The 16,763-nt window shown below is 39.7% G+C and overlaps 1 protein-coding gene across 1 annotated transcript in view; it reads left to right on the top strand.

Moving 5' to 3' along the window:
* The first annotated feature begins 6,527 nt into the window (after positions 1 to 6,527).
* LOC127569064 (glutamate receptor ionotropic, kainate 1) overlaps positions 6,528 to 16,763 on the top strand; it is a 205,023-nt gene continuing 194,787 nt past the window's right edge. The window contains exon 1 of the mRNA XM_052013359.1: positions 6,528 to 6,600. The gene's annotated coding sequence lies outside the window, so the exon portion shown is untranslated. The remainder of the gene's footprint in view (positions 6,601 to 16,763) is intronic.

The raw sequence follows: 16,763 nt of genomic DNA, 5'->3' as shown, positions 1-16,763 counted from the left end.
TTTGAGATAACGACCATCATCCTGCCTTGGGACAAAAAGTTCTGTACATTACTCACTTCTCTCATTATTGTGCTGGTCCAAAAGATTTTGCCTTGATTAAGTTTTTTAATAACATGATTGTCCTCGAACAAATATAACTTTTTGATTACCTTTCACAGATCATAATCCCGCAGATATTTTTAAAAGAATTGCTTGTTAGCTAAGAGTAAGAATAAAAAGATGATTTTAGCTAATCAATATTTATGAAGTAATTTTGGATTAATCCTGTATGTCCCATTAGGTGCCCATTAAAGATTCTATGGCACTTGTTAAAGTTAGAGGAAATGTCTTGCTCAATTTAGCCAACACAAGAACAGTGGACTAGCCAAAGATTCCCCTTCTGTTCAATAGATCTTTCTGGACACAAATTGTCTGACATGTCTGATATTTTACAATTGTGATTACATTTCAAGCATGCTTGTTTGGCACTCAGGGACATCTGAGAGTGTGATAAGAGCTAAATATTGGATACAAAATTTACAGGGCTTTTGGGAATAAGCAAAGGAGTGGAATTAATCAGGTAGTAAAGGGCAGCCACAGGCACAGCAGGCCAAAAGGCATTTTTCTGTGATTCTGTAATATAAATTCTTTCCTTACTTTTGGTCAATGCATTTCAATATGAGACAAATCATCTTCTCCATTTTGGATCATTGCAGAATTTTTGAAACTATACAGTCATTTTTTTCTGTATTATGTATAAGTTGTCTCTTTATTTAGTTTAATGATCAATTTTTTCTCTAGGACATCTCTCTAAGATTTTCTGGATTTCCTAACAATATCACCTCTATCACTGATTCTGCAGGGCACAGCTTTGGAAGTTATCACTTTCCATTATCCTTGTTGGTGGAATCGCTGTCATTTCTGTCTGGATGTATTAAGCATAAACTTATCTCTAATCTGTTTGTCATTTCATTCATATCTAACGTTGAAAGGTTGATACCTTGAAAAACCTCAAGTTACTTGGACTTGAAGGAAGCCCTGAAGTTAGGTTGTTGAGGTTATTTCTTCATTTCCATGGGATTAATATACTGGACAGAACTGGTTTCATCTTATAATTGTAATGTTGTATAGCTTGGAGAGAACACTTTGGAAAGAATGGTGAAAGAGACAAGGGATAGGCCAGCTAGCTTCTTCAGTACCAATCACTAGAACCTCACTGAGGAGGTGGACACTTTGAGAGAAACCCTTCCAGTTAAAAATAAGGAGGGAATGGGAGGAATCTGCCTGGGAGGTCAATGTATGGTGTGATGCCCCCCGAAAGTAGTTTCAGTGCCGAGTGAAATTTAATGTCCTCACATGTACAGTTAATCTCAGTAAACATAAAGTCCTTCTACCAACAACTATATCAATAAATATACAGCTCCATGCACCACACCTCCAATCGCATCTAACATCAATCTCTATCAATCAACATTCCCACCTAACATTCAATACATCAATACACATTGACACACTCCACACTACTTCAAAACATATACTTGCCACACAGATTACACAAACTCCTGACTTTTCAACAATGGCAGGAATATCATGCAGACACATGGTAGCAAATACATTTCCCTTTCTCTTGTACGACAAGGTGGTGAGTAATCATAGACTGGTGTGGGACTCTGTGGACCCAGGTTGCATTGTTTCGAAGAAATGATTTTGAGAGTCACGGGGTTGGAGCCACACCACCCACGTCAGCAGTGAATCCTAGATCGCGGAAAGGGATGATATATCTGTATCTAGTTTTCCTTCTCGCACTTCATAGCTCTTGTGACGCTTCTGGTCCACTTTTGTCCCTTCTCACAATATAGTTGTGACTATTTTCTTTCACGTATCCAATAAATCCCATCTGGCATGACCCTAGCTAATTGGCCTCAAAGTTGAAGAAGAAAGCATGTTTCAGACAGCCTGACATTTGCTGCTACCAGTGAGATGGGCACTCCATTGGAGAGTATAGGGTAACTTAGAGATCTGAAGCTGGTCCTAAAGTTCTAGAGGTGCTCACAACCATCCTTCTCACACATCTAAAGCTATCCCGTGGCCTGATTGCATCCAGTGAGGGAACACTGTGTAGGAGTAACTGGATAGGCACTCGGAATGCACAAGGTGATAATTCAACAAGCGCAAAGTTTTGGTTTCGATTAGATGCATAAGCTAGTTTACTCAATTCTTACATTCATGACTAAAGCTCATGAATGCTGCAATGGTGTGCAATAACTGATAATAATATGCAAATTCTGTCAAGCTAAGGATTTGTATTTCTCTTTATTCATAATCTCTTGCTGAGAGGTCAGCATATATTGAGTGACCCTAATTATTGGGCAGTTCTGACATCATGAATGTGAGAGCACACCATAATATCTGACCTCATGTCTTCCTCTTCTCACTTTGATATATACTTCCATGTGAGAATGGTATATGACTTGGAAGTCCACCTTCCAATAGTATCCATCCAATAGCCACTCTAGTTCTCCTGGGTGTTAGGCTTTTTCTAGGTTGGTTAGCAAGCCTTGATAAATTGTCACCATCCATTTTATACATAGTGCACATTAGCGTTACATCATTGTTAGACTTAAATTAACATTCAAAGTGGTTGATGGAGATGGCAGAGGAACAGACTGCTTTCTGACGAATGATCTAAAACTTCTGCCCATCCAGGCAAACAGAGAGCATTGTTTTATGCTGCTAACTTGTACTTTGCAGATGGTGGAAAGTCTTTGAAGTTCAGAGTCTAATCCCTAACTAAAAAACAGAGTTTAGAAGAGTATATTGGTTTCCTCCAATATACTCTTCTAGCCGCAATAGTTAAGTGCTTATCCATGTTACTTTCGAGCAATGGTAGCCCGCAGGATTTGATGGGTGTTGGGATAGGTGGTAATTCTGGTGAATGCCAAAAGGAACTTCCTTTTGCTGCTTATTGCCATTGTCAGGCATTTATCTGAACAGTGAAAACTTGACACTTATCATTATCACTATCATTGTTGGAAATGTCCTCATAGATGTGGTAGAGACTGCCTGCTGGTAATTTCTGGAGGAGGAGATAGTGATTCCCCGCCTCCTTAAGAAGAGGGCTTTTGTGAAGATGCAGTGGAGAGGTGGAAACTGCAGATGTGGCATATGTCAGGCTTTATTTCAGCTGTGGCAGCTGGGTTCAGGACCACTGAGATCTTCACCATCACAGGCAGAGCAGTCTAGGTACCAATCTGTTGCCAGAGCTCCATCAATTGGAGGCAGATCTCAGACAACACTTTTTATCAAATCTTCAGACACAATTACAGATAGAAGAGCTGCTCCCTTCATGGGAGCATGATGTGCCTTCATGGCAGACCCCTTCCCCTCTTTAGCCTTCTCTGGCAAGGAGTTCTGGAGCTTGAACTGTCTCCTCTTCCTCCTGTTCACCTTCCCTGAAATCCACTGCACCCATATTCAACCAAGATATCATATCTTTCGCCTCACTGTTAAACCATTATAAAAACCTTGGCAGCACCAAAGAATGGGCCAGTAGAGTACTACAAACTCTCTCTCCTAAGTCACTCCACAACAAACCTGTTAATAATTAATGATTCTCTTAATTAGTGCATGTATGAGAATTCCACCAAGTGGTTAGACTGGATTTCTTGTGCGTGACCCACACCACATGTTATTTGTTTATGAGATGCAAATTTGATAGAACATGTCTCAAATGAACATTGCACCAGGATTGACTTCTCTCCTAATCAAGCTGTGTGCTTCAGGCACATGCACACAATCTACATGGAACCATGAAATTCAGCCTTACAAGTTCCACAAAGTACCCATTAAAATGGTGATCATAAATTATGATCATATTAAACACCAATGAGGACCTGTATTACACAACAAACATGTGCTATTTACATATACAAACATGTTTAAAATTTTACCCTATTTTGTCTCCAGTGTCTAATGGTGTCCTCTCTTTATTTCTCAGGGATCATACAAAAATGAGACAAGCATTCTATGATTTCCTTAACCTCCTACCGAAACATTCTAGAACAGAGTTTAGAAATTTGGGAATTTCATCTTATTCCCCTCTTCAATTTCCTGAAGTGGCCATGCAAAATTGCACCCGAAATTGAACACGTTCTGTCAATCTTAAATTACTCTCAAATATCCTGCCAATTTCATTAGCATGCTAATTCATGCCCATAAATGGGCATGAATTAGCATGAATATTTGACATCCAAGGGAAGAAGTGAATTCACTCCAGATTTCTGCTTTAAGTATGAAAACTAAAGTTTCAATTTGTCTGCCCGTTATTTATGCACATTTAGCACAGCATGTTTAAATACTTGCTATCAGGGAAGCTTTTCACTTCTTAATGTCAAGTATGATTTCATTGTTTAATATACAAAGAAACAGAAAATGCAGACTCGCTTGTCATGAGGATAAATTTTAAGAAAATACCATAAAAAAACTCCGATAAAAACATCAGCAACATGACTTGTGCCCTGCTTGTCTGGAAATCTGATATAATTTGAAGAACCTTTGAGGTACGAATTTGTACTCCACTGCAGCAGTTAAATGTGTAATATATCTGAGGAAACAAGGTGGGGGAGGTAAAGCTGAATACCACTGGCTGCGTGTTACGCTCCACTTTTGAAATTTGCTTTCTATGGTTTCAATTGAACCAAATTTGAAAAGCAGATTACAAGGCACAGGACCTACCATATTGGATATTTGGGACCACTGTCCAAAGATGAATTTCTTCTCCTGTGTATAATTACAGTCATCCAGTCCATACATATCGGACTTGGTAACTTCGGGGATGAACCCTTTGAAATGGAAAGAGAGACCTTTATCTGAATAGATAATTAAGATAAGATACCTTTATTAGTCACATGTACATCGAAACACGATTGTAAAAGCATTGGGAAATTCTACTTGCACATCTATCTCAGGGCCAAACCAGCAGCCTGCAAAATTTTTGAAGGGAAGAGAGGTAACATATGGATCATGAAATCAGATCATATAGCCAGAAATACTTCTTGGTACCGGCATGAGCGGAAGTTAGATTATTTTCATGTTGCTTACTTGAAGAGGCAACTAGAATATGATACAGAATTTATTAAGGTCAACTGTTGGAAGAAATACTTGACATAACGTGATTAATTATAAAACATATCCTCGTAGCTATAAGTACTGGCTTGTTGCTTAACAATTGGGGGAACCAGTGATGGGCTATTTTTTCCCAGGAATATGTACGTTCGCTTGCTGCAGAATCCCGCATACTCAGCATTCGGTAAAAAGAACAAGTTATTAGAGTAGTTCGTAAACAAAATATAACACAATGAAGCTGTAACTTCTTAAAAAAAAGACTGGAACGTGTTATCCAGCACACCGATTTCAGTCCAAATGTGGAGGAAGCCCATTCCTGGGTTTAGATTGACTCTCACCCTACACCGACTAATTACCGAACTTCGGGAATACTTTTGGAATCGTTACCTACATATAAAAAGCTCAAATCAGTGGTGCAGAGCTTGATGCTGCAGGGATACATTATCATTTCTGGAGTTTAGTGCGGCTAGCTATGTTCTCCAAACGCACACTTCATATTATAAAACAGTGAACTTTAGCATCCCGTTTAAACAAAGTATGTGAAATTGAAGATAATGGGGTATTTGACATAGGTGGACGAGAAAGGAACAGAGGTATCGCCACTTCAGCATAAGGTTCCGAGTGTTGCAGACGCTCGGTTCATTCAGTTGGTTCAAAGACCAGTGCAATGATTTGGAACCCTTTCCCTTCCCTCAAAGACCCCGGGAAATCCAAGGAGTTCAGCTGGGGAACTAGTAAAGATCACAGTAAAATCAACTTCATAAAAAGGGTAATGATTTTTTAATACAAAACAAATAAAGCTGAGTATTTTCAGCATTTTCTGATCTTATTGCAAAGTTCACATCGCCAGTTTATAACATCATTACCGACGGGAGATGTGAAAGCCGTGGCGTCGCCAGTGGGAATAAGGATTAGACGTGAGGTTGGGATTTATCTCTCTCCCGCTGGCTGCTTTCTTCGTATTGCTGCTGCACGAGTCGAAGGCTGCTGAGCGTGGACGCAGCGACGAGACGAGTGCTCTCCGACCGTGTGCGGTTTCTCTGCCTCTCACACACACACACACACTGACAGAGTCAGCTACCGATTCGTGACGCTAGCCAGAAGTCAGCTCTAACCCAGCGGGATACGGCGCAGTCCAACACCCAACCCAGGAGAAGCACAGCGCTGGTCCGTGTCTATTTTAATTCTGCCGACTCGGACTGAATGTGTTGTGTTTGGCGCATTAAGGAGGAGGCAGGCGACAAAAAAGGCTGGGATTGCTCGACTGGGTACTCGGCACTGTAACCTGCTATGGAATGGGGAAAGAGCCGCCGAGTGCTGGATCCCAACAAGCGCCGTCACTTGATTTAGTGGGAAAGAGAGAGAGCGTGAAGGCGCTGGGAGCCACCATGTGCTGCGACTCGACCGCGTTACCGAGGGATAGGAAGCCTGCACTTTGGCTCCTGTTGTATATATTCATCGTGACCTCGCAGAGTTCTCAACAAGTCCTCAGGATCGGTAAGTTTCTTCCAACTTGTATTCACTGACCGTCGGTGGCTCCTCGTGATCGTTGCGCCCCGCGTCAATGCCCGCAGAGCGGCTTTCTGTAATTTAAATGTTTTTTGTTGTGTGTGTGCTGGATGGAAACCAACATAAAGTGGGAGCTGTGTCTGTGTGTTGGTGAAGCCCCGAGAGCGGGAATTGAACGCACAGGATGGGCGGCAAAGCGCTGACTCAGAGCTCGAGTGTGCTTCTTGGAAAGTTGGGATCAGAACAATAGATTTGACTAGATTTTGTTTTCGGACTTGGTTCCGAAACCACCTCTTACAAATGCAAAATACTGAGAAACCTGGAAATCGGAAATCCAACCAGAAAATGTAAGTAGAACCTGAAATAGGCAGCATCCGGACAGAGAGTTAAAGTTTCAAGTCGATGACCTCTCAATAGAACTAGGACCACTTATTTTAAGCCCAGTTCTGGTGAATGGTCTTCGGACTGAAATGTTAATCGCCTATGCCTCTCAACTCCTGTTGAGTGTTTCTGGTCTGTTGTTCTAGCTACTTCATCCCATGAGAATGTAAATCACGGAAAGGACATCTCCGATGCATTGACCGGAGCTTGTATTCGTTCCAGAATACAAGACTTCCACTGTGAGAACAGGCGGGCATTGGCCGCATTTCATAGTAGTCCTGCTTTATTTTTAAGCAGGAGTGTGTTTCTGTGCGTGACAGCAGAATGCTGTTTCTCCACCGAGTTATTTATAAAGATCTGCGATATTCCACACGCCGTAGTTGTACTGAAGCCAGAATTTAGCGGTTTTTGTTTAAATTAGCAGGTGTCTTTTAGGAGCTGTGCATTCCAGAGATTAAGAAATTAGTGCATGCGTACGAATCACCAGTCAACGTGGCCACACATTTCAATTAAGCGATTGAAGCCGCAATATTTACTGCTCGAGCGACTCGCTCAGGTGGTATCTCTCTCGCACCTCACCTGTTACGGATATTGGCAGCCGCCAGAAAAGATTGCCGAGAATGTGTCTCAATTAAAGCTCAATGTTTTCTTAATCATTTCCCCGCCCGGATTTCCCATTAGTAAAATCTGTTAAATATGTCACCTCTCCTGAATCGTGTCCCGTAATCTAAATCTGCATCCCAGATGGCTCTGACTCGAATTGACATGCCCCACTTATTGATTTCGGACTCTGCTTTTTGATCTCGGTTGATAACACGTTTAAATCTTTTGCCAAGCTGTTGGAGCAGTGCATGTCATCTCCTTTCCCCAAATGCCTGGTGTGACCAGAAACTCTTGATGTGACTACCTGTCTTCTAATTTTGTCATGAAACGAGAGTCCATCCACACGCCGGACCAGGAGGATTATTTCCATTCAGTTCAAGGCATCTGCGACCTCTTAGCCAATGAAATCGAACACCCAAGCGTTCAATTGAGACAGTTCTGTTTTCTCTGAGCTCGTTTATTCAGCGCTTATTTAGTAATAAAGGTCAGGAGAAACTGCAACTTTTGTGCCGCTCTGCAATGGAATGGAAAATGTTGAAGCGGCGGACTGAGGCAGTGTGACCTTATCAAACTCAATACAGGGATTTCACTGAAGACTGTCGATCAGTACTCAACCCTTAAGTGTATGTAATGGGCAACCGTTGATGCGGAGGAGGAACTTCTATTTTATGCTTATTTGCATCATAATGTTTTTTTCCAAAGAGTTAACACATTGGAAGGATGTGAATTTTCCATTCATGAAGCTCATGTTAAATGTGATACCTAAAGAAGATAGAAATAACACTATGATGCTGGAGGAACCCAGCAGGCCAGGCAGCATCCTCCAGCATCATAGTGTTTTTCATCTAGATATTTAACATCTGCAGTCCTCTGTTTCTCTAAGATGGAACAAATATCACTGGGTTGTCTTTAAGTTAGAATTTTGAGTGTTGCTGCCACTATTTTAATTTAAGATCTAAAAGTACATTGGCAATCAAATCTAATTCCCATGGAAAGGTTGTTCATTTAAAAATACATATCAGATTTATGGACCCATTCCTGAGTTAGTTCACTTCTGATGTTCTCACATCGACATTCAGCTAAATTGGCAGGTCCATTATTTTACCTGTTTGCTATTCAGGGGAGCGACATTATTAATGGCAGAATGGCTGGGTAGTAGTGAGCTATCTGGCTCAGCTTTTGAAAAGAGGGTCGTGATTAATGGTATTGAATAAAGCCCTCTAAATTTGCATTGTTTATAAGAGAAACACCACAGTACTAGTAGTAGGCTGCAGGTCTTTCCTGCCTGCAGAGCTGCTGATCTTTGCTGAACTGTGTGGAAGATGCTTACCTAGGCATAGGTTAGGGGAATAACAAACCCAGTGCTGCCATTGTGATGAACCCAGCAGATGGAGCTCCTGACCTCAATGGAGCTGGGGGAGGGGGGGGCGGGGGGAAGGTGGTTGGGAGTGTAGTTGTTGGTGGGTGGGGAAAGGAGTGAAAGGGGGAGGTAAATGGGGGTGCTTCCTTGGGTCTGGGGAAGGTGGTGGTGAGATATGATGGTTTGGGATAGGGATGGTAAAGGAATCCTGGGGTAGTAATTTCCCAGCTGATGATGCAAAAAGATTGCACCAGACATCTGCAGGAAGATCAGCTTAATTTGCAGAACAACCGAAGATCAGGAGGAGGAATGAAACAAAAATATGTTGGGGAATGTTGCAGATGCACGTAGCTGATTGGAGATAGAACGATTGTGCAGGTGGAATGGAGGGCTACAACCGAGGGAACCACAATCAGTTTTGTAACCACGCTGCAGTGGGAAGCATCTGGTGGAGGAAAGTCCTTCCCCACTGAGATAGCAAAGAGACTTAGTGGGAAGCTGAGCAGCAGTGCTACTGGAAACCTAGGTTTAGCAGGTTAATCATATGCTGGAGGCAGAATATGGAAGTAGGAAATAATGGAGGGAATAATCTTTGAAAAATAAACTTTCAGGTACAGTTGGATGTTAATGGAATAGCCTGTAATTAATCCTCAACAAATAGTTCTCCAGGAAATTGTAAAATATTTCTTTCAATAAAGGTGACTGATGTGATCAATTTGCTCTTTCAATGAGGTAAGTTTTAAGTCTCATCCTTTCACTGTTTAATTGTAAAATGTAACAAAGAAACCAGAGTCACCTTCTGTTATATTTTATCCCCCTTTTCATTTCTTGTTTGCCTTTATTCTTACAGGCAAAGGCAGATGGTTGATAGTCATGAATCAAAATTCTGGACAATAGCTCAGAATTCATAATGCATTTAATTATATTTCTATCTTTCCTTTCTTGTGTTACCACTAACCAGTGAAAGGCAGTTCAGAAAAGGACACTTACTGATTTTAACAATAAATTTTTATCCTGCCAGAATGAAATATTATTCCCATTTACACCTCCTCTGGACCCATTTTTTTATTTCTTTACTTTACCACCCACTTCTACCTTGCAACATCATTCGTTCTGTGAATAAATATTTCCTGCCTTTCACCATAGTGCAGGCCTCAGTTTTCTTTGCTTGCATTCTCCATTTCCCTTCATCTGAAAGTTTGTTTCATCTCCAACTTTCTCCATTTCTGATGAGAACCTTTTTCCTGCTGTACTGTGTATTTTCAGCTTTTACTGTTTTGATTTCAGATTTTCAGCAGCAGCCACATGATTCTGCTTTTGGGGGAAATTTTACTGAATCATTTCTGGCATAAAGCTGGATGTTTTTTTTCACTTAGTCTGATTTTGCTATCCTGCCCATTTAAAGCTCCGTTACCTCCAAGCTTCCCCAATTCAGTCCCCTATGCCCTCAAGTTGCTGCCTTATTTGATGATTGTGTCTTCTTGGTGGCGATCAGTTCTGTTTTTGCCAGATTTTGCGTTTGTGGCTAATCATAATGAATGTTAATTTCAATCTGTTCTTGCTTGTAATGGCAAAAACTGAGAGATAAAATAGAAGAAACATGTAGACTAAAATTAGCTTTGTACACACACTAGACAGAAGGATGAGCAGAAAGGAATATCTTAAATATTTTTAAAACAAAAATGATTTTTTTTTGCCACCTGTGCTGCTTGTACATTTTGATTTGAAAAGGGGAATTTGATTCCTCTTAAAACAAGGTAAATGCATTAGACTGAGTCAAATTAAGTTTTGGGTATTCTCTTGATTGAATTAGATTACATTGATATTCAGCTTTCATGGTTAAATTGCAAAGTGACTGATTAAATGTGGTAGATTTTATGTATTCATTGTCTTAAATGGATATCATGTCATTAATTAGAATTTTTAAAATGAAATTTGGGTAAGACAGTTCCTCATACTAAACAATCATTTTAAGTAACTGGATTAATTTGCCTCCTTTCCCTTCAAAGAAAAACAGCGGAGAATAGATTGTGTTTCACCAGCTTGGTATGATTAGAGTTCAGTAGTATTTCACTGCACATTGAAAGAATCGCTAACTAAGTTCCAACTTTTCAGCACTCGTTACATTTCTAACAGAGACAGGAGAAAGCTACTTATCCCAACCTTTTGAAAGATTTCAGAGATCCAGTTTAGAAAAATTTCTGTGCTATGTATGCAGAAGTAACTTGGTATTTATTAAGCTGATTATTTTTCTACTGAAAGTGGGGAAGAGTGGTTTCCCCTTCTTCATTTTCATCCAATGCTTTGATAGCAATGCAACTGATGTAAGCTGGGGACTTAGGCCTCTAGCCCTGGGAGTAGGGTGACACTGAGACAGTTCCCAGGTCGGGAACAGGGTGGCAGTGAGTTGATCCCAAACTGGGAGTAGGGTAACATTGAACTGGGCATAAACACTACCCTTGGGAGCCAGGCTTTCAGCCCTGTGAGTGGAGTGACATTGAGCCAAACACCAGGCCTCTGTCACTGGGAGGGGTGACATAGAGCTGTCTACCAGGCCTTTCAGTGGATGGTGCTAGGAAGAGACTAACTGCTCCACTCTCCCCTTTGTTCAGAGAATGCGGTAAACTCTGCATTGAAAAATAACACACAATGTAACATTTAAAAACACGTCATTTCTGAAACCTCTGATTCTGTGATGGTGTTTGATATAAAAACATGATTTTTTTTAATGGTTAGTGTGATCTCTGGGATTGACCCCACTTTGCCATCTACTATCTTCTCATTTTGGCCCTTAAACTTTATTCTCCCTTCTAAGAATTTATCTTGTTGTCACAGGCTAGAATTCAGGATATTTCCAGGTATAGTTAGTTGACATCTATGAGGGAACAAAGAAATTATTTTTATTAAAAATTATCTGCCACCAAAACGTGAACCCACGCTTTGTGCAACTATTAAATGAGTCATTTTTGGGAGACTCCTGATCAGAAAAATAACATTGTGCATGGTTACAATGAAATCAGTTGCATGGATGAATATTAATCTGAAAGCTTTTTTTTCTGTTGTTCCTCATCATACGGGTTTACCGGCAAGATCAACACTTCTTGTCCATCCCCTAATGAAGGTGGAGGTGAACAATCTTTAACTGCTTCAGACGTTGTGGTGAAGGTACTTGGCAGAGCTGTTGGGCCACATTGACCTGACTGACAGCCAGCAGTTCCATGGGAAATAGCTTGTTGTCTGCGGGTCGTCCATAGCACGTCTCCACCTTCTGCACTTACTGGACCAAATGTGGAAGTCTGAGGTGAGCTGGAGGTCTGATGTTGGTGTTTCTGAATTTGTGCTCTACCAGGGAACTTGCCATCCACTTAGTGTACAAATAGTGATCCCATTTAATTGAACAGGATTGACAATCCTTGGAAAGGGTTGATTCAAGCAAGACTTTGGGTTCTTTTAGTTTAATTTTATTATATTTTAATGTTTTTATTATGATTTTTGTTTAAATGTTTTAATTATTTTATAAATCTAATTTGGTAATTGGTTTATTATTGTCACATGAACTGAGGTATGGTGGAAAAACTTTGTTTTGCATGCCATCCACACAGATCATTTCATCACATCTGTACGTTGAGGGAGTACAAGGGAAAAGCAATAACAGAATGCAGAATGAAGTGTTATAGTTGCAGAGAAAGTGCAGTGCAGGCAGATAATAAGGTGCAAGGCCATGACAAGGTAGATTGTGAGGTCTGGAGTCCATCTTATTGTACAAGAGGTCCATTCAATAGTCTTACAACAGCAGGATAGAAGCTGTCCTTGGGTCTGGCAGTACATACTTGCAGACTTTTCTATCTTCTGCTTGATGGGAGAGGGGAGAAGAGAGAATGTCTGGGGTGGGAGGGGTCTTTGATTATGTTGGCTTCTTTACCAAGACAGTAAAGTATACACAGAGCCCTTGGAGAGGAAGCTGGTTTTCATGACATGGCCACAACTCAGCACAGCTCTCTGCAGTTTCTTGTGGTTTGGGCACAGCAGTTGCCATAATAAGCTGTGATGCATATGGATAGGATACACAGTCCTACTTCCAGCTCTGTGGTACACCTATTAAAATCGGTGAGGGTCAACAGAGATGTGCCGAATTTCTTTATACTCCTGAGGAAGTAAAGATGCTGGAGCGCTTTCCTTGGCCATGGTGTCTACGTGGTTGGACCAGGATGAGCTATAGGTGATGTTTACATCTAGGAACCTGAAGCTCTCAACCATCTGTACCTCAGCGCTATTGATGTAAACAGGAGTATGTGCACGGCCCCCACCCACCACCACCAATTCTTGATGTCAATGGCCAGCTCTTTTGTTTTTCTGACATTGAGGGAAAGGTTGTTGTCATGACACCATGTCACTAGGCTCTCTATCTCCTTCCTGTACTCTGACACATCATTATTAAGATTTGGCCCTGAACTTGATATAAATATTGGGAAGAGGTAATTAAAGTAAATAACTTGAGTTAACTCAATAAAATTTTTCAGTTTGACTTGTCATATATATCATGTAATAGTGATTCTGCTTTAAGAAATTATTTGTTATTTCCTGAGAAGTTCTGTTTAGACACCGTAACAGCCACCGTATGGATTTTGTTTGGATTTTTTGATACTCATTAACACTGGGTATGAAGAGAATACTTCATGTTCTTCCATGTTCTATAGGTTGGATATCAATGAAAGTTTAATGTAAATGGTTCTCATAATCTTGAACCATTTTAATATTAAGAACCCTAGGTTTGTACACATGGAGTAGACCATTCAGTTCCTTGAGCTTGTTCTGCAATTTCAGTGGCGCTTGTCTGATCTGTTGCTGCATGGCAGGTCCAATGATGAGGAGGATCACTAAGGTTAAAAAGATTCAGAGAAAAGCTGAATAAATGGGGAAGGCAACCAGATTGAGCTTTGATTTTGACATTCCATTGAGAGCACTTTTGGAGCTCAGCAAGAACAAGAGGAAAAAATTTTAAAGCATATTAACTTTGTAACTGTAGAGACATAGCTTTTAAACAAAATGTAGTTGGATTGGAGCTGGAAGTAGGACTGTGTACTGAATAACAATAATATTATATATTTTATCCATGATTGTGAGAGAGGAGTTTAGTTTCCCTTGACATAAAAACAGCACTTAACTCTTGAATAGTATTTAGAATTTAGTTCTGAAGTGCAAAATGCATTTTGCTGTGAAAGTGGAAACTTCACTGAAGATGAGTTTCAGGTTAAATCAATAGAGACTGAGAGGCCAAATTTGTCACTTGATCAGTAAGGAGGTGCTATCAAAGGTGAGATGTGTTACTTATTGAATGAACTTGAGAAATGGCAACTGTTTATTTGAAGCATTAGTTGGCAAAGTGGCCGTGTTAATTACTAATAATCCAGACAACTTAAATTCAAATAACACTTCATCAATTTCATTCTTACTTATTATGGAACCACAATGTTGTGATTCACTCTTTATTGCCTCTGTAATGGTCTACTAAACCATTCTGAGTACAGATGGCAATAAATGTCAGCCTTGCCAGCAACTGTTACATCCCAGGAATGAATTAAACTTTTATTTAATGATTTTTTTGTTCTTTGAACTTGGTATAAATATTGGAAAGAGGTAATTAAAGTAAATAACTTGATTTAATTCATTAAAAATTTCTAGTTTGACTGTTGTCATATTTTATAGTAGTGATTCTGCTTTCAGAAATTACTTTCTGAGAATTATGTTTAAACACTGTAACACCTACCTTATGGATCTTGTTTGTATCTTTTGATGCTCATTGACACATGATATGAAGAGAATATATCATCAAGCTCTTCCATGTTCTATAGGTTGGATATCAATGAACGTTTAATGTACATTGTTCCCATAATCTTGAACTATTTTAATATTAATGACCCTAAGTCTGTAGACCAAGATGTTTACTCCCTAGTCAAGGAAACAGAAAGTGGGGGATAAAAATACTGTGAATTGAACTATGCCATTGAGTTCAAAACAAAGAGAAATGCTTTTCTCTAAAGCTGGCATTGCCATTTCCCAAACCAGTTTGGTTCTTGAGAGTAATTGAAACATGATGAATGTAACTGTTTAATTTGACATTTACTTTAAAGAACGTGTTGCTTTTAGAAACGTAGTCAAGTAGAAAATTTTTTAGATAAAGCTCAAAACAGCATATAAAATTCAAATTAAGTTGAAATTGGATTATCTAACATTTGGGAGAGGGAAGTAAAAAAAACAACCAGTCCTATTTAACCTTAAAGTTGTTCTCCCAAGTTGTTCCATATATATCTGATGCCATCACAACAATCCATGAGTGTACCATCAATCTTTTGATTCTGCTGAAAGAAATTATGCGATTTGAATGATTTATGCTGTTTTTGATGAGCAAGTCAGTCAGGAACTTGTTTTGAAGAAGAGGTGCTCTGTGAACTGTGAATCACCACAAATGAGTTGTTGATTTGTGTGCCTCCACGGTTGGCTTTACCGAAACAGCATTTCACATTGTACCCTCCCATGATTTTCATGAAGTTGTTCAATTTGTGCATTAATAGCCATTAAACACAATACAGAAACTTAACTCTAGTAATTATCAGCATAAGTACCCTTTGAATGATGTGAAAATTGTTAATGACTAGCAATCAACCTCTCTTACCCAGAAAGTGAATGATTATTGTTGTCATTCATTCAGTTGCAAGTTGTTTTAAAATTATATTATCAACTTCTAGATTCTCTCTTTTTCTATTTCATCCCTTTTGTTTTAACATTAAATGTCTCAGTCATTGTTCACCAAATCTCAGGTGCTCTGTTGCTAATTAAAGAACTATTTTGTGGGAAAGATTTAAGCATCTAAATATGCAAATATAAGTTTAATGGCGAATGGATTCCCCATGCCATCCAAATCTGGAGGCTTTTGTTTTACAGTGTAACAACATGAGAAGTTTAAGACTATCAGGCAAAGATACTCAAATCTAATTTACCAGATCTTCATAGTGGTGTGAATTCTATGATTCTAATTTGCATGATCCCTCAACAATCATTAAAAACTTTTTTATTGCAAATAAGCAAAACAATGTCATGGAAGTTAGTGTTGGTGATGATGGCTGATGCACTTGGAGTACTCGGGTGCTGTTAATTCTTTTAATTTCTGAGTTAATGCTACCAACTATGTGTTTCAAGATTGAGAGTACGTTCTGGGTTCAAACCCCACCCAGAAACTTGAGCACAAATATCTTCACTGATACTTCAGTGCGATACTGAAGGAATGCTGCACTTTTGGAGGAGTTGTTTTTCGGATGAGATCTTAAATAAGACTCCATCTGCTCTTTCAAAAGATCGCTGGTATTGCTTTTGGAATGACTGTGTGCATGTTCATCTTCTAATCCAAAAAACGCAGAGTATGTAGAGAAACATGAAGAGACCTGGGGTGCTGCTAGAACTGGTGCAACTATCATACTCCATGTGTTATTCACATATGACTTGCATATGCTACAAAACTTTCCATACTTATTCACCTCCAACAAACTTTCCATACTTATTCACCTCCAACAAACTTACCATGGGAGTGGAGTTAATCCTCAGAATTGATGGGGAAACTAATCGATCACTGGTGACTAAGGTCCAGAAACAGAGCTGCGGAATGTACACAATGCTGGTGCTTGTGTGTGCTTGGAGGCCAAGCTCCATGGCTTGTTCACAAAAGCACATGAAAGAATGGTTGTTGCACCCAACCTCTGCAAGACCAATTTGCATCTGCTGCACCATACTGTCCTCCTATAATAGAGATTCC

This window comes from Pristis pectinata, chromosome 4, assembly GCF_009764475.1.
Source record: "Pristis pectinata isolate sPriPec2 chromosome 4, sPriPec2.1.pri, whole genome shotgun sequence".
Taxonomy (NCBI): domain Eukaryota; kingdom Metazoa; phylum Chordata; class Chondrichthyes; order Rhinopristiformes; family Pristidae; genus Pristis; species Pristis pectinata.
Note: the sequence above shows the minus strand (reverse complement) of the source record. Positions and strands in the feature narration are given on the sequence as shown.